Raw genomic sequence first — 13,098 nt, forward strand, 5'->3', positions numbered from 1 at the left:
CAGGCAGATTCTTCTGACAGAAGGCACAGAGGGGAATTGCACTCCCAGCTTCTGACTTTGCAGCCATATACAGTATATGCCTAAACCACAGAGTTACCCAACCAGCTTATTAAAGGACTAGTTGAAGGCAACATGGTATAATGGAGAGAGTGTCAGAATGAGACTCAGATATCCTGGGTTCAGATCCCTGCTCAGCCATGGAAACTCAATGTGGTGTGAGTGGCAGCACTGGTAAAAGCCACTCCTTAAATAACTCACATACTTTGAAAACTCTCTTAGGATCACCCTAAATTGGATTCAGCTTGATAACACCTAAGCCAGTGGTCGATTACCCTGAATGTGGTGATCTTGCCTGATTTCAAAGACTAAGCAGAGTTGGGACCGGTTAGTACTTGGATGGGATTTTACCACATTATATCAGGACATTCCATTTGAGTTAAGTATTATCCTGGGCAGCCCTTGATGGTCAGATTTGGGAATACTGGGCTAGACAGACCAATGGCCTGGCTCAGCAGAAAGCATCTTGCAAATTTCGCTGTTCATTTAACTTTAGTAGTTGGCATCTCCATCGTCTATCTGGAAATCAGCTAGTTCTTTTTATACCTAAGAGCACAATCCTATCTATGCCAAAAGTCCCAGTATTCCTTGAGAATTGCTCCCAGGGACAATGTTATTTTCTTCATAACTACCAAGCCCATCTCACATCACAAGGCTCAAAGGTAAAAACTGCAAGTATTCCCAACATAAACACATGTGATTCCTCTGCTACCTTATTTCACTTTTATATTTACTTTCATATATTCCTTTCCTCTCCTCTTGTTTTTACAGAATCCTCAGTCTTCCAACCCCTCCACACCCCTACTCTCTTCCCTCTCATCTTTGCTCAGGCCTATAACTTGTTTTCTGTCTCCTGGAAGAAAGTTTGCAACAGTACCCTAAAATAACCTAGGTCATAAATTACTGCATGTAGATGTACTATTACCCAAGAGCCAATGAATATTTAGAATGTTCTTCTTGTGAAACTGATACTTCATTCATATTTCATTCTGTTTCCATATGTCTGATGAAGTGGACATGTCAACGAAAGCTCACATTAAAATACAGTGGTGCCTCACATAGCGATCGCTTCGTTTTATGACGAAATCGCTTTGCAACGCAATTTTTGTGATCGCAAAAGCGATTGCTTTGCGATGTTCCCCATGGGGGAATTTCGCTTTGCGACGATCGGTTCCCTGTTTCGGGCACCGATCATCGCAAAGCGATGATTTTTTAACAGCTGATCGGCGGTTTCAAAATGGCCACCGGGTAAACAAAATGGCCACCCGCTGTTTTTTGGGATGGATTCCTCGCTTAAGAGGCACCAGAAATGGGCGTGCTATGGAGGATCTTCGCATAACGGTGAGTTTTAAGCCCATAGGAATGCATTAATCGCATTTTAATGTGTTTCTATGGGCTTTTTAATATCGCATAGCGACGTTTTAGTTCTGCAGCGATTTTTGCGGAACGAATTAATGTCGCTATGTGAGGCACCACTGTATAACAGTTAGTCTTTAAGGTGCCACATGTTTTTGTTTTGTTTCTTTGGATTTTGCCTGATATATACAGAGATGTAGCTACCACTCTGCTGAAGTTATTCCATTGATGGAACAGCTTTCACACCATTTCCCGAAAGCACCAAGACACTCTTGAAACTTGTTAGAGAAGGTTAGGGTGCTCATTAAGGACTTTTATTCTCTTTCCTCCAACCCAGCCTGAGAGAGGAAAGCAAAACGTGCCCGAGAGTTGGGACAGGTTGTTTTCTGAGTGAAAAAAATGGATGCCCAATTTTTCCCCTTGGGACGAGAAGGCTCCTGGAGATCTTATACATGAGTGTAAAAATACAAGGAGAGGTTAATTTGCAGCTGTGGGATGCATGAGCCTTCCTTTTGGGCAAATATTGATTTAAGCCTATGCATGTATCCATTCTGTCAGTAATAACAGCAGCATGATACTCCTGATGGATATATGTATGCAAGAAAAAAGTATATAAAAAAGGACTTTCTCTTGTTCAGTCTTTCTCCCACTTTGTAATTGATTTCTAGGAGCAGCGATTCACCTGTGGAGATGGAAATATGATTTCTGCAGTACCACACCATGCCCCGCCCTTGAAATGAAATGGCTATTTTTACCTTCCAGTCATCCCGTCAGGTGAAAGTTCTTTCCGAACAACTGGAAGGAAGTGACTTTATTCCCTGACAGGCATTCATGATCAAATGTAACTCGTTTGAGTTTTGTAAGCTATGCATGGTGGTGGTGGTGGTGCATTAACAGGGAAAAGACAAATTGTATCTTTATACATGAGTTTTAAATGAAGGGTTTTTTTCCCTTGAATTGCTCTGTAACATGGGGATACAGTATGGACCACGTAGCCCTCCAGATGCTGCCTGATGGGAGCTACAGGCCAATGACATCTGGAGGGCCCCATGTGCCCCCACTCTGATGTAGATGGTGAAGTGTTGATGTGGGTTTTCAAAACCACATTACAGACCAAGATTACAGACCAAGGCTGAAGAACTTACAGTATTTCAGCCCTTGGGCTACAATCAGTTGCAGAGAGATGCTCTCAGGGACTGCATTCCATTGGCGATCGGCGCTAAAGGCTAAAGCTGTGTGCTAATTCTAGGTGTTGGACCACAATGGCCAGAATTCCTCGGGCAGCTATGGGAGTTGTAGTTCAAAAACACAAATCTGCACACCTCTACCAAAGGCAAAAGGAGGAAAGGACCCCAAATACCAGCTTATTTTAGCTTAAAGCTCTTGCTGCCAAGAGTTAAGCCTTAGGAAAGACATTTTTCAAACCTTTAAAAGAGGGGGGAACCACTGAAAATGGGAGATGGTGGTGTCAAGAGAAAGTCAGCCATGGATTTCTGGGGAACTGCAGAGGGGCTGGATAGAGTCCCAGGGCCTGAGGCACCCCACCCCTGAAGCTGGAAATTCTTCCATTCAAAAAAAAAGTAGATGAACTCTACAGGCAATGAAAATACACATGTACATGAACCAAATCTGCATTTTGGTAAAATAACATTACTCACCACTGATTAGTCAGCTTCCTTAATTAGGTAGCTAGGCTATGTGGCTTTCTATTCTATTTTGAGATCACACGCTGTGATACGCATGCTGTTGAACTGAGGCACTGATTTAAAGAATGAACAAAAGATTCAATGCCGGCCAGAAACCTTTGTATTAAATGGCCGTGAGTCATCCATATAGATTGGAGCTTGATCGCAAATGACTTTGCAAAACCGGTTCCTGGCGACTCTCCAACCACAGAAGCTTTTGGCTACTTTTCTTCCTTTTTATTTGCATAACTTTTTGCCAGCCTAACAACTGACGTCCCTTAAAGATTCAGAAAATGTAGGAGGAGGCTGCAAATAGAAATGTTTCTTCCAAATAACAGGACCAGGGTGACCATCTGTGCATCATCCATATGGATACATCCCGGACCTGGAAAGAAACACATACATGACCAGTAGGCTTGTGATTGTAGAGACATTACGAACAACCTTGGCATCCAGGGCATCTGATGCTGTCTCCCACCTATTCTCTCCAGACACATGAATATAAGCAACGCCCCCCCACACAAGAAAAATAAGGAGGATGCAGTTCCTGCCCCAACCCCCAAAGAGACAGTTTGTGCTTTCAAAGTAAGGGAATATGTCCAGATGATGTTGCCACTTGCTTTCTGAATACCCATTGATTTTGTTGCCCTCCATCTGTTGCTGTGCTGGGGCAAAGCCCCAGGTGTTCCATGTAAATGTGAGATGATGAGGGTCACTTCTGGAAAATAAGTAAGATAAAAACAGCAATGGAGCTGAAGGTTTCCCGTGCCCAGAAGATAGGAAATGTTGCTTTTTTGGATTGGCTATGGGATTCTGGAAACTGTAGTAAAACAAAACAAAACAAAAAAACCAAACTAACAAGGACAACATCACAGAGGAAAATTTCTCATCTCTGTCTGTGCCCAAAAACCTTCATAGGAATATAGGAACAACAGAGCAAAATAATCCTTCCTTAGTGAGCCTATTAGAATTGTATTTCATACCTACTGTTCTCCTCTAGGAAAGCACGATGTACCAATCGATCAGAACACAATGATGTCTAGTAGCATCCCTAGGCCACACACTTAATGCTCAGGGCCACTCTTTGGTGGCTGAGGTGATTAGTTTCCTCACCTTGCTTATCATCCGGGAGCTGGAGGACATGGAAGGAGCCTCCCTGGAGAATGTGAAGCATCACCTGAGCAACAAGAGTGCCCTGCTGCCTGATCCTTCCACCTCAGAAGCACTACCGGATTGCTTCTCACATGAACAGAGAAGATCTGGGAGTTAACACCCATTATACTCAACGAGACTGACTTCTGGTCAGACATCTACAGGACTGAACTATGTCATATTGTATCACACATAGTTATAATGGTTCTATACCACTTTAATTGTACTGGCTCTGTCTTCCTTGAACCCTGGGATTTGTAGTTTGATGAGGTCTCTGCCTGAATTACAACCATCAGTGCTAAATGGTCCAAGAACTGTGCTGTCCACATACGTTCTTAGCTGCTTCATGGTCTATCACAAACAATATAAAAATCAGGAGGGCTTTCCTTAAGCTAACACAACCAGGCTATAGGAAGTTATTTTGTGTTAGTTGAGGGGATTGTATTTTTTTGTCCTGGTGATTTTGTGGGGATGTTTTAAGGTCTGTGTTATCATTGTAACTCTTAGCATTCCATCTTTATTCCATTTTCTGTTGTGATTTGATCGTGTTTTTATTCTACTGTACCTCACTTCCAGCTGAACTATTTGAAATCTTAAAAGATGATGCTGTTAAGGTGCTACATTCAATATGCCGGCAAGTTTGGAAAACTCAACGGTGGCCAGAAGATTGGAAAAGATCAGTCTACATCCCAATCCCAAAGAAGGCCAGTGCCAAAGAATGCTCCAACTACCGTACAATTGCACTCATTTCACACGCTAGCAAGGTTATGCTCAAAATCCTACAAGGTAGGCTTCAGCAGTATGTGGACCGAGAACTCCCAGAAGTACAAGCTGGATTCTGAAGGGGCAGAGGAACCAGAGACCAAATTGCTAACATGCACTGGATTATGGAGAAAGCCAGAGAGTTCCAGAAAAATATCTACTTCTGCTTCATTGCCTATGCAAAAGCCTTTGACTGTGTCGACCACAACAAATTATGGCAAGTCCTTAAAGAAATGGGAGTGCCTGACCACCTTATCTATCTCCTGAGAAACCTATATGTGGGACAGGAAGCAACAGTTAGAACTGGATATGAAACAACTGATTGGTTCAAAATTGGGAAAGGAGTACGACAAGGCTGTATATTGTCCCCCGGCTTATTTAACTTATATGCAGAATACATCATGCGGAAGGCTGGACTGGAGGAATCCCAAACTGGAATTAAGATTGCTGGAAGAAATATCAACAATCTTCGATATGCAGATGATACCACTCTGATGGCAGAAAGTGAGGAGGAACTAAAGAACCTTGTAATGAGGGTGAAAGAGGAGAGTGCAAAAAATGGTCTGAAACTCAACATCAAAAAAACTAAGATCATGGCCACTGGTCCCATCACTTCCTGGCAAATAGAAGGGGAAGATATGGAGGCAGTGACAGATTTTACTTTCTTGGTCTCCATGATCACTGCAGATGGAGACAGCAGCCACGAAATTAAAAGACGCCTGCTTCTTGGGAGGAAAGTGATGACAAACCTTGACAGCATCTTAAAAAGCAGAGACATCACCTTGCCAACAAAAGTCCGAATAGTCAAAACTATCGTTTTTCCTGTAGTGATGTATGGAAGTGAGAGCTGGACCATAAAGAAAGCTGACTGCCAAAGATTTGATGCCCTTGAATTGTAGTGCTGGAGGAGGCTCTTGAGAGTCCCCTGGACTGCAAGGAGAACAAACCTATCAATTCTAAAGGAAATCAACCCTGAGTGCTCACTGGAAGGACAGATCCTGAAGCTGAGGCTCCAGTACTTTGGCCATCTCACAAGAAGAGAAGACTCCTTGGAAAAGACCTTGATGTTGGGAAAGTGTGAAGGCAAGAGAAGAAGGGGACACAGAGGATGAGATGGTTGGACAGTGTCATCGAAGCAACCAACATGAATTTGACACAATTCCAGGAGGCAGTGGAAGATAGGAGGGCCTGGCATGCTCTGGTCCATGGGGTCATGAAGAGTCGGACACGACTAAATGACTAAACAATGACGACCTCACTTCTGATGCTGAATAACTTGTACCAAGGCAAACTCTGACCCTACAGCAGCTTCATGGTCAGTCTATATTTTACAAACATCTGTTTCAGGTACAGGAAATACAACTGTTTTCCATGGAGGCTTCCATACAAAAGGCATTTGCATACATCCAGAGATGCATTACACACACGGGAAGTTCTTATGCAAAAACGATAGCACATTTATTTTTCAGGGCCCCACCCAGAGAACTTCAGATCAAATTTGTATGCCTGGTGTGTTTAAGACGGCAACTACTTCCCCATTTGAATGCTTGCACAATCATGTCTAAACAAACACTTTTGTTCAAATAGAAAAAGGAGATAACAACAGACGATTCAAATTGGCTGCTTTTGCAAACATAATCAGTGGGGCCTCTTCTGGTACACTTGATTGTCTAACGATACAACTACTCATTTGCTCCTTCTGTGTAACTGTGAAATAGCAGAGTAGTGGTTGAGCACGTATTTTGCATGCAAAAAAAAATCTGAGCTGAATCAGCTAGCAGCTGATAGGAAACAACTGTTCTGAAACTATACTTGTCCAAGTTTAATAATGCTGGGCTATTTGGACAAACTGTTTGAGTTAATATGATGAGACAGTTTCTTCTACTCCCACGCTCCTCTAAAAGCAGAGGCTCAGAAGAAACACAAATATCCCATTTGTTTTGTACCTTACTCAGAGTACTTGGAAGGTGCAGCTGCCATCCAGTGGCTTATATTCCGGGTCTTTTCTTAGCTAAAAGGGTTGCCTTGGGGGTGAAATACATAGGCGTTCCTAACTAGGAACACAGGACATCAGGACTTACCAAGTAAAAGATGACCAGCTGACCTGTGTGCCTGCTCTGCCTGTTGTCCAAGTTGATGGGTCACTTCAAGGCCTAGGTTTCATGGCTCATTAAACTGGACATGCACAGCACATCCCTTCAAATACAGTACACTTTGAGGCTGGACACTGTCTTTTGTAAAGAAGTATATTCTAGTTAAGACACTTTTTTTCTTACATGAGAAGCACTGGGTACACATACCAGAAACATCCTTCTGGTTTAATAGTCTTGGGTTAGTAACTATAATTATCACAAGGTAGTCATACATCCCAGCAGCACCATGCAGCCTCCCAGGCCATTTCTGTGGCGCCAGAAGCCCTGACACCATCTCTGATTTTGGTGATGGTATTCAAATGAGGCTTTTTGGTGCCCTCTGTGACAAACCCAGACCTACTGGAGAATGCCACACTTTCACTAAGCTGCCACCAACCATTCCCTGTAAGGAGTCACACAGACCAGGAATGGATTTTTAACAAATAAAGGAATAAGGTTTATTTAAATCACACACAGGGAAAATAAAATGATCAAGTGAATAAGATACAGTAACGTGGCTTAGTCTCAATCATACATACACCAGGTAAGTTCACACAGAACACCTTTAAATAAAGCACAGACCCTGAACCTATCAGTTCTGGCTAACCATACAGACACCTGAACCTATCAGGTTGGTACTGACTGACACACAGTAGTACCCTGTCTGACACACAGACTCCCACACCAGCTTCTTCTTCCCAGCTCTCCTCCAGCTTCCCTCAGCTCTTCCTAAACTTCTCCACACAGGCTTCACATATATATACAGTACAGCCCCTCCTCCTGATGTCCCGCCTTCCACTCCCCATAGGATGGAACTTTCCCTCCAACCCATGACAGACAGGTAACATCAGTGCTGTATGTAACACCTCCCCTCTTTATAAGTTGTTTTGTAGGGGGAAAGCTAAAGTGCTTTTCTCCAAAAAACAACCTGGATCCAAAACATACAAAAACAGTTATACAATAACATACAATACCATACTTACTTATACTTACACTAGGATAACCATATCAATTAGGCATTTAAACATTTACCATTTACAATACATCAAGTTACCTTTATTCATACAAACCAGGCATATTTAATAACCAGATACATTTAACTTTATGGTCACCAAAATATACACATAGTCCATGTTTCTTTCGCCGTCTTCATTCTTCAGGTCTTCTTGACAAGGCGTCAGCAACACAGTTCACTGACCCTCTGACCACCTTCACTTCAAAGTCATAGTCCTGCAGGTTTAAAGCCCACCTCATAAGTTTACTATTGTGGGATTTCATTGTCTTTAACCATTGCAATGGTGAATGGTCAGTGCACAGAATAAAATGTCTTCCCCAGATGTAAGGCTTGGCCTTCTGGATCGCGTAGACTATGGCCAGGCACTCCTTCTCCACGGTTGCCAAATGTCTCTCACCTTTCTGGAGTTTCCTACTCAGGTAGGACACTGGATGCTGGTCACCATTTTCATCCTCCTGGCAAAGAACTGCTCCTACCCCGCTGTTAGACGCATCGGTGTAGATGATGAACTCCCGGTCGAAGTCTGGAGCACGTAGCACTGGATAGTTGATGAGGGCCTCCTTCAACCTCTGGAACGCCTCCTCACAGTCGCTGGTCCACGGGATGCGGTCATCAGTCTTCTTCCTCGTCAGATCGGTCAGCGGAGCCGCAATCTCGCTAAACCTCGGGATGAACTTTCTGTAGTAGCCCACCAACCCAAGAAATGATTTGACTTTTTTCTTGGTGTTGGGTCTAGGCCAATCACGAACTGCTTCTATCTTGGCCTCTAGGGGTTTGATCACTCCTCCCCCTACTATGTGACCCAAATATTTTATTTCTGGGCTACCCAGCTGCAGTTTGTTCTCTTTGCAGGGCCTAGGCCAAAGCACTTCCTCCCCTGGGTTAAAGCGCCTCTCCCTGCCTTCCTGGTCATCCCAAGCTTTCTTTCTGACCTTTTGAGCTTGCAGGGTCTCTGCTGCTAGCTCTAGGTTTCTCTTTAGGTCATTCATCAAGGTGTCTATATATGTCACAACATCTTGTGGGTCATCCTGGGTGATCTGCTCCCAATTTTGTTTGATCAAATCAAGTGGCCCTTTCACCCTTCTCCCAAACAAGAGTTCAAACGGACTGAACCCGGTACTGGCTTGTGGCACTGATCGATAAGCAAACAAAAGGGATTGCAGCTTCTGGTCCCAATTGTTTGGATTCTCTGCCAAGTAAGCCCTAATCATGCGCATTAGAGTCCCATTGAACTTCTCCGTTAACCCATTACTTTCAGGGTGATAGGCAGTGGTTTCCTTGTGTTTAATTCCACAGATTTGCCATAACCGTTTCATGAGCTTCGATGTAAACGATGCACCCAAATCTGTGATTATTTCTGAGGCAAATCCCATCCTGGACATATACCCCACCAAGGCATCTGCCACTGTGTTAGTTTCAATGTTAGTCAAGGGAATGGCTTCAGGGTACCTCGTGGCATGGTCCACAATGGTGAGAATGAACCTGTTCCCCCTCTTTGTGGCCTTGGGCAAAGGTCCCACAATATCCACCCCTATGCATTTGAACGGAGTGTCAATCACAGGCAAAGGGCACAACTTTGCTTTGGTCCTGTCGCGGCTATTCCCCTGCCTTTGACACACATCACATTGTTTACAGAACTCTTTGATCTGCTTCCCTATTTCAGGCCAGTAAAAATTCTGTGTGATTCTCTGCTGTGTTTTGTTCACCCCTAAGTGCGCAGCAAACATGTCAGAGTGCCCCCTTTGTAAGATCATGGGGCGATACTTTTCAGGTACTACTAGCTGACTTCTGATCCCATCTCCCCCTTTTGAGATATTCCTCAGGGACTCTCTATATAAAATCCCCTTTTCCTCACAAAATCTCACTGGGGTTTCAAGTGTTAGCTGGGCGTCGGTCACCTGTTCAAAACACTTTTGGAGAGTGGCGTCTGCCTTTTGCTCTTGGCCAAATCGGCTGTCTGTGGTTAAGGTTTCCACCACAGCTTCGGAACTCCCCCCACCTGCTTCCGTCTCGGGCTCTCCAGTACCCCCCTGAACTGTCCCCGTGGTGGCTTGTGAACGTGTAATCACTAGCACCCGTTTCACATGTTCAGCCAGGTCATTTCCCACGAGCACGGCTGCTGGCAGAGTCGATGAAATCGCTAGCCGCCAAACTCCCCTCCAGCCTTGAAAGTTCACAGGTACCTCAGCCACTGGCAGCGAGATCACCTGTCCCTCAATCCCTGCCACCTTTATGCTCTCATTTGGGATTAGATACTCCCTAGGAATAATATCTGGATGGCACAGGGTCACCTGGGAACAAGTATCCCTTAACCCCCGATACTGATGGTCAAGTATTCCTACGTCCACCCCTGCTGTTTCAAACAACTGTGAATCTGTTCTCACAAGTAAGCAGCGCCTGACCTCCACAAGAGGACCATTTTCCCCAGCCTGATCAGCAGATGTAACTGTTCCAGATTGAGTAGCCATGGCAACAGGCTCCCTCAGTGGCATGGAGCTTTGCTCTTTCTGGACACAGAACACAGCTTTTGGCTTGGTTCCACTCAAATCATGAGGCACATTTCCTTTTAGCTGCTTTAATTTCTCACACTCTGAGATTAGATGGCCCTTTCCTTGACAGAAATAACATTTTCTGCTGTATTTTGAGTCTTTCTCATCTTGTTTTGGTTTTCCCTCCAAAATCTGAGGTCTTGGATTCGTGTCTGAGGGCTTCCCTTCCCCATGGGTCCCTCCCCCTTGCTGGTTTCTTCCTGGTCCCTGAGAGTACTTGCTGTAGGTTTCTTTCGGTTTACCTATCGATTTCCCCTCATCACCTAAGGGTTTTCTTATTTGATAAATAAAATCTGCGATCTCTGCTGCTTTGGCCACAGATTTCGGTTTCCTTTCCCTCACCTGGAACTTCAGTTCCCCATGCAGGACTGAATAGAACTGTTCCAGCGCTATCAAGTCTTTGAGCCGCTGGAAGGTCTCTGTTCCCTCCTGAGATAGCCATTTCTCTAGCAGCCTCACCAGTTGGGCCCCCACTTGGGTAAAAGTCTGCTCTGGTTTCTTTGTGAGGGACCTGAATCTCTGCCTCAGCTGTTCCGCATTTATCCCATGTCTGGCAAACACCAGTTTTTTAAACTCAGAGAAGTCTTTTAGCAGCTCCTCTGGCATCTCTGCATAGACTTCTGCCAGGCTGCCACTGATTAAAGATCGCATAATTGTCATCTTCTCAGTTTCCCTTACTGAGAAGTCCACAAACGCTCTTTCCACTAAGGAAAAGAACACCTCAGGGCAATCTCCCTTGTGGTACACAGGGAATTTCTTCAGGTCAGCTTTAGACAATTGGCCTCCCTCAGAATCCCTATTGTTATTATTATTCTGGTTCATCAGTTCCAATTTTCGTAACTCAAATGCCATTTTCTCTCTCTCCAATTCCATTTCAAATCGTCTCTGTCTCTCTCTTTCCTCCATTCTTTCTCTCTCTAATCTTTCCTCCATTTCCCTCACCCTCAGTTCATGCTGTTGGGCTAGGAGCAATTTTCTGAGTTCTGGGCTCTGTTCTCCCGTGCTGTCACCCTGCACTGAGCCAAATTCATCCTCAGAACCTTGGTCTACCTGGGGGTCTTTCACTTCACCCATTCCTGCCATTTGGCTTCGAGTCAAGGGCATAATCCCCCCCCAGAACAGGCTGCTTTCAAAAGTCAAGCCTCAGAATAAAGCGACCACTTTTTTTTTCTTTCTTTTGCCTCAGAACCAGCCTTCTATAGATTGCTGCTGTTCTTCAGCACTAACTTGCAACTGTAGCCAGCCAGAGTCTACCCCCCTCTGCTAGGCCTCTCAGCAGGCAGGCTAGATCACTGCTACTTCACACAGTTTTGCCTCAGCTTTTTTCCCGCCAAAACAGGTTGCCTCAGAGCTCCCTAATCTAGTCTCCCCAGTTGGCACGTTCTTCCACTAGCGCACCTCCCCGTGAGGTACACCTAGAAGATTACCTACGCGCCCTCAGATTGTCCCTGACTAGACCCCCCTTGCTCTGGGCACACTTGCCAAGGCTTTGCTGGACCACTGGACAACTGGACCAGTCGTATCCCACACGCTGGACACCAATTAATGTGACAAACCCAGACCTACTGGAGGATGCCACACTTTCACTAAGCTGCCACCAACCATTCCCTGTAAGGAGTCACACAGACCAGGAATGGATTTTTAACAAATAAAGGAATAAGGTTTATTTAAATCACACACAGGGAAAATAAAATGATCAAGTGAATAAGATACAGTAACGTGGCTTAGTCTCAATCATACATACACCAGGTAAGTTCACACAGAACACCTTTAAATAAAGCACAGACCCTGAACCTATCAGTTCTGGCTAACCATACAGACACCTGAACCTATCAGGTTGGTACTGACTGACACACAGTAGTACCCTGTCTGACACACAGACTCCCACACCAGCTTCTTCTTCCCAGCTCTCCTCCAGCTTCCCTCAGCTCTTCTCTAAACTTCTCCACACAGGCTTCACATATATATACAGTACAGCCCCTCCTCCTGATGTCCCGCCTTCCACTCCCCATAGGATGGAACTTTCCCTCCAACCCATGACAGACAGGTAACATCAGTGCTGTATGTAACACCCTCCATTTACCACTAGAACAAGACCAGCTGGAATCATGGGGCTTCTTTTAGAGCAGAATCAAACTCCAAAGAGCCTCCAGGAAGTGGGCCTTATAAATCAATGTCTGGGTTCCCCACAGTTCTTGTTTTAGAGTTACAAGGGCCCATCCCTAATTTATGAAGTATCACTACACATTTCATTTCTTATCTATGTTACATTTTTCTCTTTTCCACTTTTCTCATTTTTTAAAAAAGAATAGTTAATGGGATTGTTATGGAGCAGATAGTAGGAATTTGTACAAGAAAACATTGTGAAGCAAACTGAAACAGGAGAGTAA

General features: G+C 44.4%; 1 protein-coding gene across 1 annotated transcript in view; it reads right to left on the reverse strand.

The window, feature by feature from the left end:
- LOC144588120 (uncharacterized) overlaps positions 1-12,789 on the reverse strand; it is a 34,631-nt gene extending 21,842 nt beyond the window's left edge. The window contains exon 1 of the mRNA XM_078390263.1: positions 11,870-12,789. The gene's annotated coding sequence lies outside the window, so the exon portion shown is untranslated. The remainder of the gene's footprint in view (positions 1-11,869) is intronic.
- Positions 12,790-13,098: the final 309 nt, after the last annotated feature.

Source organism: Pogona vitticeps, chromosome 3 (genome assembly GCF_051106095.1).
Source record: "Pogona vitticeps strain Pit_001003342236 chromosome 3, PviZW2.1, whole genome shotgun sequence".
NCBI classification, from domain to species: Eukaryota; Metazoa; Chordata; class Lepidosauria; order Squamata; family Agamidae; genus Pogona; species Pogona vitticeps.